This window comes from Dama dama, chromosome 11 (assembly GCF_033118175.1).
Source record: "Dama dama isolate Ldn47 chromosome 11, ASM3311817v1, whole genome shotgun sequence".
Classification (NCBI taxonomy): domain Eukaryota; kingdom Metazoa; phylum Chordata; class Mammalia; order Artiodactyla; family Cervidae; genus Dama; species Dama dama.
In genome coordinates this window covers 83,283,321-83,295,666 of record NC_083691.1, presented here as the reverse complement: position 1 = coordinate 83,295,666, position 12,346 = coordinate 83,283,321, and the positions used below count along the sequence as shown (strand labels likewise).

At 38.6% G+C, this 12,346-nt stretch overlaps 1 long non-coding RNA gene across 1 annotated transcript in view; it reads right to left on the bottom strand.

The window, feature by feature from the left end:
• Nucleotides 1–209: 209 nt before the first annotated feature.
• The window catches only part of LOC133065594 (uncharacterized), a 29,171-nt gene continuing 17,034 nt past the window's right edge, over nucleotides 210–12,346 (bottom strand). Inside the window, exon 3 of the long non-coding RNA XR_009694916.1 lies at nucleotides 210–624. This is a non-coding gene — a long non-coding RNA (uncharacterized LOC133065594). The remainder of the gene's footprint in view (nucleotides 625–12,346) is intronic.

Here is a 12,346-nt window from a genome sequence, read left to right as displayed (position 1 = left end):
AGTGTTGATATAAACTGAGGTCAGAGAGATGAAGAGGAGGTGGAGATAACTAGGTGAACAGTAAACAGTGTGTGCGCACGTGTGTGTGTGTGTGTGTGTGTGTGTGTGTGAGAGAGAGAGAGAGAGAGAGACATGGGGTGGAAGGGATGGTCTGACCAGATTTACATTTTTAAAAATATTTGTTTTATTTATTTATTTGGTTGCATCAGGTCTTATTTGCAACACACAGGAACTTCCATTTCTGAGGTGAATGGGATCTTTAGTTGTGGCATGTGAACTCTTAGCTGCAGTATGTGGGATCTAGTTCCCCCAATCAGAGATCAAACTCAGGCCCCCTGCTTTGGGAGCACAGAATCTTGGTCACTGAAGCACCAGGGAAGGCCTCACATTTGCATTTTGAAACAATAATTCTGCCTTCAGAGTAGAACACATTGTTATTCAGTCACTCAGACATGTCCAACTCTATGCAACCCCATGAATTGCAGCACACCAGGCTTCCCTGTCCTTTGCTGTCTCCCGGAGTTTGCTCAACCTCATGTCCATTGAGCTGATGATGCCATCCAACCATTTCATTCTCTGTCGTCCCCTTCTCTTCCTGCCCTCAGTCTTTTCCAGCATCAGGGTCTGGGAAAGAACACATTGGGGGAATGCAAACATGTTACAGGGAGACCAGTATGAAAAGATTTAAGTGAAAATAGATAGTATTGCATGAGGATGAACAGCCTCTGATAATCTTGAAACTACACAGACATTCCTTCCAAAATCTTAAAAATGTTCACCTGTCACCCAATCCTCTGATGATTAAATATATTTCAAGCATTATTTAAGATAAAAATCTGAAGAATCTATTTCTTAATGATGATGATTCATCACAAAACCAGACGTTTCTACTATTTTTGACACAAACCCATGGCAGTCCTGCTCTGGTCCTTGCTGTGGAGGTGGAGGGGGAGAGGCCCAAGCAACAAGGCAAGGCTGGGCAGGGGGCAGGGGGTACCTGTCAGACACCAGGAGGTAGCCAGCAGGGCTGGTGTTGGTATACTCACCTGATCAGGATAACATCTTGGGTTTTAAGGCTCCAACATTTGATTCATTACCTTCCTGCCTCTCCTGTTCTGCTTTGCCTAATTTCATTTGACATCGTTTATTTATGATCTAGATTTTAACACAGCCATGCATGTCAATAAATACTAAGGAACCATTTGTTGAGAAGGCAGTAATAAAAAAAAAAAAATTGATACCATGTGAGCCAGAGTCCCCAAAGCACATGATCTGGCAATGTCGGAGGCATATAAAAATCAGGAACATAGTTCATTCTTCAACAAAAGGCTCAACAGAGCGATATTAACTATCATGGAGACAGACTCACAAACAGATCAGCTATTGCCATTTAAGGATTATCTCAGAGAAAGGGATTCTGTCTTCTAAAAATTTAATGATTCTGATTTAATACACATTCATATCGTCTGACTCCCCACCCCTAAAATATTTAAAAATAAACCTCACTGAAGAATACTGGGGATGGGTGCTGTCCAGGTTGATATTGTTAAAGTAACTCTTCATTCACTTGTTTTATGGGATGCTGATTTCTATTTTATTTTTAAACCACGGTGTTGTATTTATACTCTTTCAGCTACCACTTTTGTTTCCTTTGCTGTGGTATATCTGGACTTCACCTTTCAGGATGCTTGAATAATTTGTGATGAGTTATTTGGAGATACAGTTTCAAAAAATGAAGGGAAGATTTTAGGTTGTTGAATGGTTCTGCTTGGAAAGGCATCCTCTGCTGAGGTTGAGAACAACAGGGAAAAGTAGAAACAGTAAGCAAGACAATGCAAGAAAAGGAACAAAACGCTATGGAAAAGCAAGTTTCATTTACAGGGAGAAATGGGTAATTTTTGTTGTTCTTGTTGGCTATGTTGTGCTGCATGTGGGATCTTAGATCTTCAACTAGGGATGGAACCTTGCAGTGGAAGCATGGAGTCCTAACCACTGGACCACCAGGGAAGTCCCAGAAATGGATCATTTTATTTGCTTTCTGTTGTTGTTGTCTAGTCACTAAAGTCATATCTGACTCTTTTGTGACCCTGTGGACTGTAGCCCGCCAGGCTCCTCTGTCCATGGGATGTTCCAGGCAAGAATACTGGAGTAGGTTGCCATTTCCTACTCCAGGGGATCTTCCCAACCCAGGGATTGAACCTGCATCTCTGGCGTCGCCTGCATTGACAGGTAGGTTCTTAACCACTAGCGCCCCCTTGGAAGCCCTTAGAATTGCAACAGTAGGCTGAATGATGACCTTCTTAAAATGGTCACATCCTAATCCTTGGAGCCTGTGAATGTTACCTTATAAGGCAAAAGAGGCTTTGCAGATGTGATCAAATTAAGGATTTTGAGATGGGGAGATTATCCTGGATTGCCAAGGGGCTTGAGGCAAATTCATGGGTCTTTATAAGAGGTGTGCAGAAGGAGTCAAAGTCAAAGAGACGGTGTTGTGATGACAGAAGCAGAGGGACAGAGAGAAAGAGGTTTGAAGAGGTTAGCTTTGAGGATGGCAGAAGGGGGCCATGAACCAAAAAATGTAGGCTGTCTTTAAAAGTTGTAAAGGCAAGGAAACAAGGTTTCCCCTGGAACCTCCAGAAGGAATGCAGTCCTATGGGTCCACTTTAGATTTGAAACTTCCAGAACAGAAAGATAACAAGTTGGTGTTGCTTTAGAACTTGAAGTTTGAGGTAATTTGTCATAGCAGCAATAGAAAGCTAATGCAGCTGTGGTTGGAATGGGCATGGAGGAGCTTCCCACAGCACCTCTCTCTGGGTGCTCCATCTGTGGAGTCCCACCTCCAGTCCTTCAGGAGCTGCAGCTTTGCAAGGAGACCTGAAGGCAGGCTCCCCAGGGCTGTCCTTAGAGACGTTCAAGCAGGTGCCTTGTCCCCCACACCATCAGCAAGCAAATTGTACTGGCCCCGCACCTCCTTTTGACCAGCCCTGGGATTTGGTGGGAGTTCAGGAATGCCAGGGCAGAGAGGGAGAAAAAGGAGCCCACCCACACACATTGCACGTGGTAGATTGCCGGCCGTGGTTTTCCTGGAAGGCTCCTAACTGGCTTTAAGGACATTCTTTGTTGGGGCCCTGCATTCTTTGGCAGGGCTGTCATGACCCAAGGGGTGTGGCCAGCAAGCCACATCCTCTGGGGTTTTTTGTGGGCTGCCCTGCAGCGTGGCACAGGGACCCTGGCTCATGAGTCCTGCTTGCCTCTGAACCTCATACTCAGGGGGTTTGGCCCTTTCCTGTTAATCCTTGAGATGAAAAAGTCTCTGCATTCTCCCATTCTCCCACTCTCCTGAGTATGTGCCCAGGGTTTAGGGAACTATTATTTTGAGTCCTTACTTCTGCTATCACTTCAAGTCCTAAAGGCCAAAACATACAAGGCAACATCTTATTCTCTCAAGCCATGATTCAGTCACCATGGTTAAACAGAGCCCACTCTCCTGTTCTGTAATATCTTGCTCACTGCTCTGTGTCCCCTCATATTCAGCCCTCGTTGATGGCTGTATTAAAGCACCTGGTCCAACATTTTGAAATCGTCTGACTCCCCACCCCTAAATCCATGCATTCTTCAGTGTTGGAATCATGTCTAATTGAGTTTGCTATTCCCAGAGGTTAGCATGGTGCTTAACACATAATAAGTTATTGATAATGTTTGTTGGATGAACACTTTATGCAGTTATTTATGTAGTTGATACCCACCAAATGTAGTTGTTTTTTTTTAAATTGAGGTGTCATTTATACGTAATCCACCAAAAAGTGTTAATTTTGTTCAGTAATTTTGACCATTGAATATATAATGACAATTGAATACACCAAACGAGATAACTGCTATTTATGTATTTTTTCCTACATGGACGAATTTTACCTATTTTTGCACTTCACAAAAATAGAGTCATACAGTACATACCTTTGGTTAGCTTCTTTTTAAAAAAATTATTTATTTGTTTGGCTGCACTGGGTCTTAGTTGTGACACACGGGGTCTTCTATCTTCCTTGCGGCACATGAACTCTCAGTTGTGGCATTCAGGATCCAGTTCCCTGACCAAGGACTGAACCAGGGCCCCCTGCTTTGGGATCATGGAGTCTTAGCCACTGGAGCACCAGGGAAGTCTCCACAGTTTTGTCAGCTTCTTTCAGTTAGCATAACTGCAAGTCTTATGATTTATTGATATTGTTGCATCATCAGTCATTTTCCCCTTTCATTTCTGATTATTATTGCAATTTCTGAATGTACACAATTATAAAGAAGCACAATAAGTTTCTTTATTTTCCTCTTGGTCAACATTTGGCCTATTTCTAGTTTGGAGCTATTATGGATAAAGCTCCTTTGAATATTCTTGTATAAATCTCTTTGTAGATATATGTTTTCATTTCTTTTGAGAAATATAGAGTATGAGCTTTCTGAGTTATAAGTTATATGTAGAGGTTAATTTTATAAGAAACTAATAAACTGTTCTCCAAAGTGATTTTACCACTCTGCATTCCTACCAGCAATGTTTGAGAGTTCGTTTCTCCACATCCCCAACAACTTTTGGTATTGTCATATTTTAAATTTTAGACATTTAATAAGTATAAAATATTATCTCATTGTGGTTGCAATTTGCATATCATGATGACTAATGATGTTGAACTATTTCATGCGCTTGTTGGTCATACTATCATATTCTTTGGTGGAGTGATTGCTCCAGTCTCTTGTCCATCTTAAAAAATTATATTATAGTCTTGTTATTGATTTGGAGGAGTTCTTTATATATACTGGAAAGAAACCTTTGGTCAAATATATGTAACTGGTTTTCCTATTTATTTTCTTAATGATGTGTTTTGAAATGCAAAACGTTTTTATTTTGGTGAAAGCTAGAAGGAAATGGCAACCCACTCCAGTATTCTTGCCTGGAGAATCCCAGGGACAGGAGCCTGGTGGGCTGGTGTCTATGGGGTCGCACAGAGTTGGACACGACTGAAGCGACTTAGCAGCAGCAGCAGCAGTTATTATTTTTAATAGTTAATGCTTTTTGTGTCTTTATAAATATTTTTTGCCTATCCCAACATTGCAAATATACCATTTCATATTTTCTATTAGAAATTTTTTTTGTTTTAGGTTATATTTTGTTCTATGGTCCATTTCAAACTGATATTGTACAGGGTGAGATAGAAGTCAAATTTATTTTTGTTTTTCATGTGGTTATCCAGTTGTTCTGGCACCATTTGTTAAATCTTCCTTTATTCATTGAACTATCTTGATTAGGTAATCAAGATAATAATTTTGACTTTTAGTCAAAAGTTGATTGACTCGTTATGAGTGTGTGTCTATTTCTGGATTCTGTTCTATCGCTATTTGCCTATTCTAATGTCAATACTACAATGTCTTGATTCATCTAGTATATTTAGTTTTGTTTGTTTGTTTGTTTTGGTCATGCCCCACGGCTTGTGGTATCTTAGCTCCCTGACTGGGGATTGAAAGTGGGACTTCTGCAGTCAAAAGATGGAATCATAACCAGTGGACCACCAGGGAATTCCTGAAACAAAGTATTACAAGCCTTTTAAATTTATTCTTTTTAAAAATTATTTTGACATTCCCATATCAGTTTCAGACTCAGCTTGTCAATTTCTTTAAAAAAAGGCTGCTGATATTTTAATAAGAATTATATCAAATCCATAAATATATCTGAGGAGAATGAATGTCTTAACAACATTGGGACTTCAAATTCATAACCATTTTGTTTGATATTCTTTAATTTATCATATCAATGTTTTATAGGTTTTATTGTACTGGAATTGTATATCTTTTATTAGATTTTTCTTAGTATTTGATATTTTTTTACAATTGCAAATGCTATTTTTAAAATTTTTGTTTCCTAATTGTTTATTGCTGGTATGAAGAAAGAGAATTAATTTTTGTATGTTGACCCGCTAAATTCACTCATTAGTTCTCACAGTTGTTTTCTCTACTCCATAGCATTTTCTACATAAACAATCATATCATCTGCAAAGAATGGCAATTTTACTTCTTTCTTTGTGCCTTTTATCTGTACACTTTTATTTTTTTTTTACTTTGCCTTATTAACATAGGCTAGAACCTCCAGAAAAATGGTTGAAAGTAGATGTCTTTGACTTGTTCCTGATCTTGGGAGGAAATATCATTAGCTATTATATTGTTTATAGATTTTCAGAGAAGTATTTCAGTGATTTGAGGAAGTTCCTTCTATTCATAATTTTCTCAGAGTTTTTTCATGAATTGTCAAAAACTTTTTGCAAATGCATCTACTGAAATGATCATATAGTTTTCTCCCTTTATTCTTTAATTTCACTGAATAATTTTCCAATTTTAAATCAATCTTGCATTCCTTGAAAACATCACTTAGTCATGATGTATTTTCTTTTAAAGTCTATAACTGGACTAATTTTCTAATGATTTGCTAAGAATTTTTTATCTACTTCATGAAGAGTATTGTCTGTAGTTTTCTTTTGTTATTTCTTATCAGTATTTGATACTGGAATTACGCTTGCTTTATAAAATGAGAAAAATTATCCTCTTCTATTTTTGAAAGAGTTTGTTGAATTGGTATTATTTCTTTCTTAAATCATGATGTGTTTCCCTAGTAAAATCACCTGGTTCTCTATTGGAAAAGGACATGGCAACCCACTCCAATATTCTTGCATGGGAAATCCCAGGGACAGAGGAGCCTGGCAGGCTACACAGTCCATGGGGTCTCAAGAGTCAGACACGACTTAGCAACTAAACCATGCGCTACCACAAAGTGAGCATATGCCTAAAGACAACGTGTGAAAGGATATTTTCCGTATACTAGCTAGTTCTTTTGGTGGGGGGTCAAGGAAGACTTGGGGCTATTTTTCTGTTAACTTTCATTTTATATTTATTTATAATGACCATTGTTTTTACTAATACTGTAAAACTATGAAAAATGAATAAAATTGCTAAAAGTTTAAAAAAAAAAAAATCACCTGGGTCCCAAGTTTTCTTTGTATAAGGATTTTTTAAAATAAATTCATCTATTTGAATTGACATAGTAATATTTATTCATTTTAGTATCTATTTTGGTATGTTATATTTTTCAAATTATGTTTCTATTTCATCTAAATAGTTTAATTTATCAACACGAAGTTGTTCATAATATTTCCAAACTATCTTTTGCTTGATTGTAGTACCTGTCGACATGCTTCCTTTTTTCATTGCTAATGATGATAATAGCATTTTCTGTTTTACTTTATCAGTCTTGTCTGAGGTTTTATTAATCTTTTGAGGGGGGAAAAAAAAACATTAAAAAAAGGAAAAAAAATCTTGCTGACTTTATAGTTTGTCAGTTTTCTATTTCATCAATTACTACTCTCACTTCATTATTTTTCTTTTTTTCTACTTTGGGTTTAATTTGTTCTTCTTTTTCTAGCTTCTTAATGTGGAGGCTTACATCATATTCCACACCCTGCTTTTTTTTCCCTGAAAAATCTAAAGCTATACATTTGCCTCTAAACACTTCTTTACCTATATTGCACAAATGTTTGTATGCATTCCTGAACTATGTGTTCCTGTGTTCCTGAACTATGAAACTATGAACTATGATATCTGGGCTAAGGAATAGTTTCTCTTGATAAATAAGTAATTAGCAAATACAGTGAAAAATATTCAGTTCAAAATATTTTCTAATATCTTTTGTGATTTCTCTTTTGATCACAGTCTATTTAGATATATATTGTTTACCTTTCAAATAGTTGGTATTTTTTTCAAATATCTCACTGTTATTGATCTCTGTATTAATATCATTAAGGTCATAAAATGTAGTATTCTTTGGTTTCATTCCTTTTAATTTTAATGGGTCCTGCTCTATGGCTCAGCATATTTCATCTCTCTAAATGGTTAATGATCTGTGTGCAGTTAAAATGAATGTATATTCTGCTGTTGTTGAGAATAAATGTCAATTAGGTCAAGTTGGTTGATAATGTTATTTAAACTTTTAAAATTTTACTGTTTTTTTTCCTATCAGCTCTTGAGGAAGTGATATTCTATCAGCTCCTGAGATCATTGATGATGATCTCAGATTTGTCTTTTTCTGCCATTTATACCATGTTCTATCTGTTTTGCTTCATGTATTTTGAAGCTATTTTTTTTCTCTTCCAGCTCTTTTTGTTTCTTTATTCTACCTTCTTTAGATGAGTTACTTATTTTTAAATATTCCATTTAATCTCCTGTACTGACTTTTAAATTCTACCTCTTTGTAATATTTCTGTAATTTTCTGAAGTTGTTTTAGTAGCATATATCCTTAAATTATCATAATTTACCTTCAGTAATATACTTTTAATCACTATAAGAATCTTCCAACTGCTTATTTCCTTTAGATTCCTCCCACCCTTTGTGATGTTGTTTTCTTATATATGACTTCTAAATATGCTATGAACTCCACAATACAGTACTATTTTTGCTTCAGTTAATAATCTTTTATATATAATATATATCTACATGAATGTCTATATACACATGTATCTACATAGCTCTACCTATCTACCTCTCTATCTTGTTCCTGATTTTAGGAGGAAATATCATTTATCTATCTACATCATTATAGAAGGAAAAGATTGCTTGGTATTTCCCCAAGTGTTTACTCTGTTATTTTTCATTTTTTCCCTTAATTACTTCTTGTAGTATTGATCTGATAAAGATGAATCCTCTCAGTTTTTGTCTTTCTGAAATGTCTTTTATCCTACTTTAATACTGAAGGGTAGTTTTGTAGCATTCTAGGCTGATAGTTTTATCCTTTCAACATTTTAAAACTGCATTCTGTATTCTGGGCACCATTGTTTCTCTGAGAAGTCATCCTTCATTTTAATGTGTGTGTGTGTGTGTGTGTTTTCATTCTGGATGCTTTTAACATTTGCTGTTTGTCTTGGTTTTCAGCAACGTGACTATGATATGCCAAGGTTTGGCTATCCCTGCATTTATGCTACTTGGGGTGCACAGATCTTTTGGATTTGCGAGTACATTTTTCACAGATAATACACTGTTTCCCACACTCCACTAATAGTTACAACTGTTTGTGGACACACATGCACTCGAGGTTGGAGACTTTCCCTCGTTCACCTACCTGATTTCTAATATTCTCTTTTGGCATCTCTCCATCCCAAAGCTTGACTCTCCTCTAAAACGGGACTCTGGGAATACATCCCACCCACCCAGAGTGATAGATAGGCTCACACTTACCATGCATTAACGTTGTTCTCAGCTACTCCTCTAAATTTTCTCTGAAGTTCCACGTTCATGCTCAGCCCCTACATGGAGCTGTATTTTCTAATAGTTTCTCATAATGATTTTTAATGATCAACACAAATGCTTTAGTTCTGTGCTTCCTTTACATTTTGTCTAAAGTTCATATAGTTCACAGGTGAGAGGACAGACAAGAATCATCAGTGCTCTGCTGAGTACCTATGACCAGGAAGGGTATCTACTCACATACCAGGCAGTGACCGCTGTTCTTGCTCCTGTACGGTGGTAGGACCTTTCCTAGTCATAACATCATCCAGAAGATATCCTTCTCATCACAGAACAAAACCCAGAAGCAGCAGACCATATGGGAAATATTCAGGCAGACCAAGACAGAAAGCTGTAGGACAAACTACATACAGCGAAAGGGAAACTGGCCCTCTGCAGCTCCTGACTCAGAGAAGTAGGTCACAACATGTCAAACGCTGAAATTAGAATGTTTAACAAATAGTAATGAAGGCCCTGACGCAAAGGTATCAGACTGTCGTGAGAAAAGAAATTTGTGGAAGATACAGGAGAGAGAATAGGATTTGGGCATTCCAGGAAAACGACAGCGTGGATACAGTCTTTGTATTTCACCAGTTTTTAGTGATGGGAAATTGGAGGTACATACAAGGAACCCACTGATGACTTATAGTTTGCTCAAAATATCATGCCTGGCTTTAACTAAATAATGCATGGTTCTCATTCCATGGACGAAGGCGTCTTCTACCACCCATTTCCATTGCTTTCATAAGTTCCCAGCTTCCAGGCCCTTCCATGTCATAATGACACAGATGTGTGGGCTTAGGGTGCTCTAACATGACATTTGCCAGCACAGTGTCTTGCCCAGAGATGGAAAACCACAAGAACAGTAGAGCCCTTACAAAGAAGCTGCTTCAGCAAGGTTCTCCTCCGTCAGGGGATGGTGCTTATTAGACTTTTGCACCCTTCTGCCCAAATGTTCCCTCATTTTCTGTTGCAAAGCAGTGCAAAGGCCTCTATGGTAGATACTGTAATAAGAGTGCTGCCACCAACAGAGAAGATCACACCTCATTTCAGAACCACAATCAAAACAAGGTCACCACATAGAGGTGTGTGTTCTCTCAAAGCCCTGGGCAGAGCCCTCGGAGGGCCCACTGCTGAGCAAGAGGAGTTCACAGACTGATGCAGACAACAAGCTGTGGGGTGGGCAAAGCCAATGCAGGATAGCCGGAGGGGACCCAATGTGAACTTTGACTGTGCCTTTCAAACCAACAACCAAAGTCTCCCCTCAGGGACAAATACTGAAACTTGGAGAAAGCAATCCTCCTCTGGAGTGGAGATCCCTTGTAACAAGGTCATTATAGAGCAGATGGCCTGAGTAAGGTCTGATCTCAATGTCGCAGAGACAGCTGTTTTCCTGGGAATGACTGATACTTTCTTTCCTGGTCTCTTTGGTTCCTTCTTTTTTCTCACTAGCTTCTCCCCCTCTTTTATTATTATTATTATTTTTTCTGTTCTTTTTGTCCATGTATGATAATTAGTTTGGAGAGAGAGTTAAAGTGGAGGAGCCATCTGTCATTCTCCCCACTTTCTCTAATTCTTTGATGCTGGCCCATCCCTATCTCATACCCGCCAGTGTCATTAGCCCTGAAATGCCAAGTCCCTCCCAGCACACAGTCCACTACTGCAGCAGCCCCTTGGGGATATTACTGGAGAACTTGTCCTGGTGCTTCATGATGCTTCCATCATGGTTTGCTTATAGGCTCATCTGACTGGGATAACCTTACAGACTATACTAGGAAAGACTACAGTGCCTTGTTTTTCTTGTTTGTTTGTTTTTAATACTTATTTGGTTGCACTGGGTCTTAGTTGCTGCACGTGGGATCTAGTTCCCCGACCAGGGATTGAACTTGGGCTCCCTATGTCAGGAGCTTGGAGTCTTAGCCACTAGACCACCAGGGAAGTCCCATACAGTGCTTTGTGGTAGTACACATTCAAGGAATATTCATCAGAATGATTTAAAAATTGAAGTTTTTATGATGCTTTGCAGAAATTGAGAAACATTATTTGAACACTACCAGCCAGGTCTATATTTTTAAGGCACCTATGACATATGAAGAGAGACGGTCCATTAGGAGAGGACACTTGTTGCCTATGTTTTGTGTTTCCACGTTGGGGAGACTCTGTTAGAGAAACAATCTGGCCCCCTTCCCATTTGAGACACAGCAGAATCAAGACATATGTGATACTGCTACTTCTGTGTTCTCTTGTTTCAGAGCTGCGATCCTGCAGAAAGTCTGCTGTTTGCTTTCTGGGCCACAAAATGAGCAGAGTAGGGCGGGCTGTAGCCCTGGTGTGGAGGTGGCAGTTGTCCAGGGCTGGCGGTGACCCAGTAGCTGAGACACAGTGGGTAGGTCTGCTTAATTCAGGGAAGTGGCTCATTTACCAAGCTCATGTTCTGTGCTGAAACTGCAGCCTCCAAACAGTATTATCACTGGTGCTGCTGTGTTGAGATTTCCTATTTGACTCCTCTGTCTACTTCTTAGTTGGTTCTGAACTCATGAAAAGGATTAAATGATGATATTTATTGATTCAGACATTAAATGCCAAAGTTTCTTTAGGCTTAAGTCCAGTAAGGTTATGGGAATAGTGATCAGTCTGGGCTGGAACCTTCTTCTTGACAAAACCCCCCACAGAAGGAATTCTTTCCCTGCTGCTACCACTGTTTCCCTACAAACAGCATTTCCAGAAGATGGCAAACCTGGCCCACCCCTGCAAGGATTGCATCTGGGACAACATGTCTCGGTCTGTGACCTTGGGACACTTGCTTAACCGAAATACTTTTAATTTAGTGGGTATCTTGGTTGTTAAGCTCTTGATTTGTTCTGTTGTTATTGTTTGCCTAGAAGAAAGTCAACAGTACAGGCATTGGTTGGTGAATATTCTACCAATAAACCATGACGTATCTAATAATTCATCTTGTTTAAAGCAGCTAAGAAACTCTGAAATGCTGGTTTATAAAAATAAACATTTTTATTCAACAAATATTTATTGAGTGCTGTG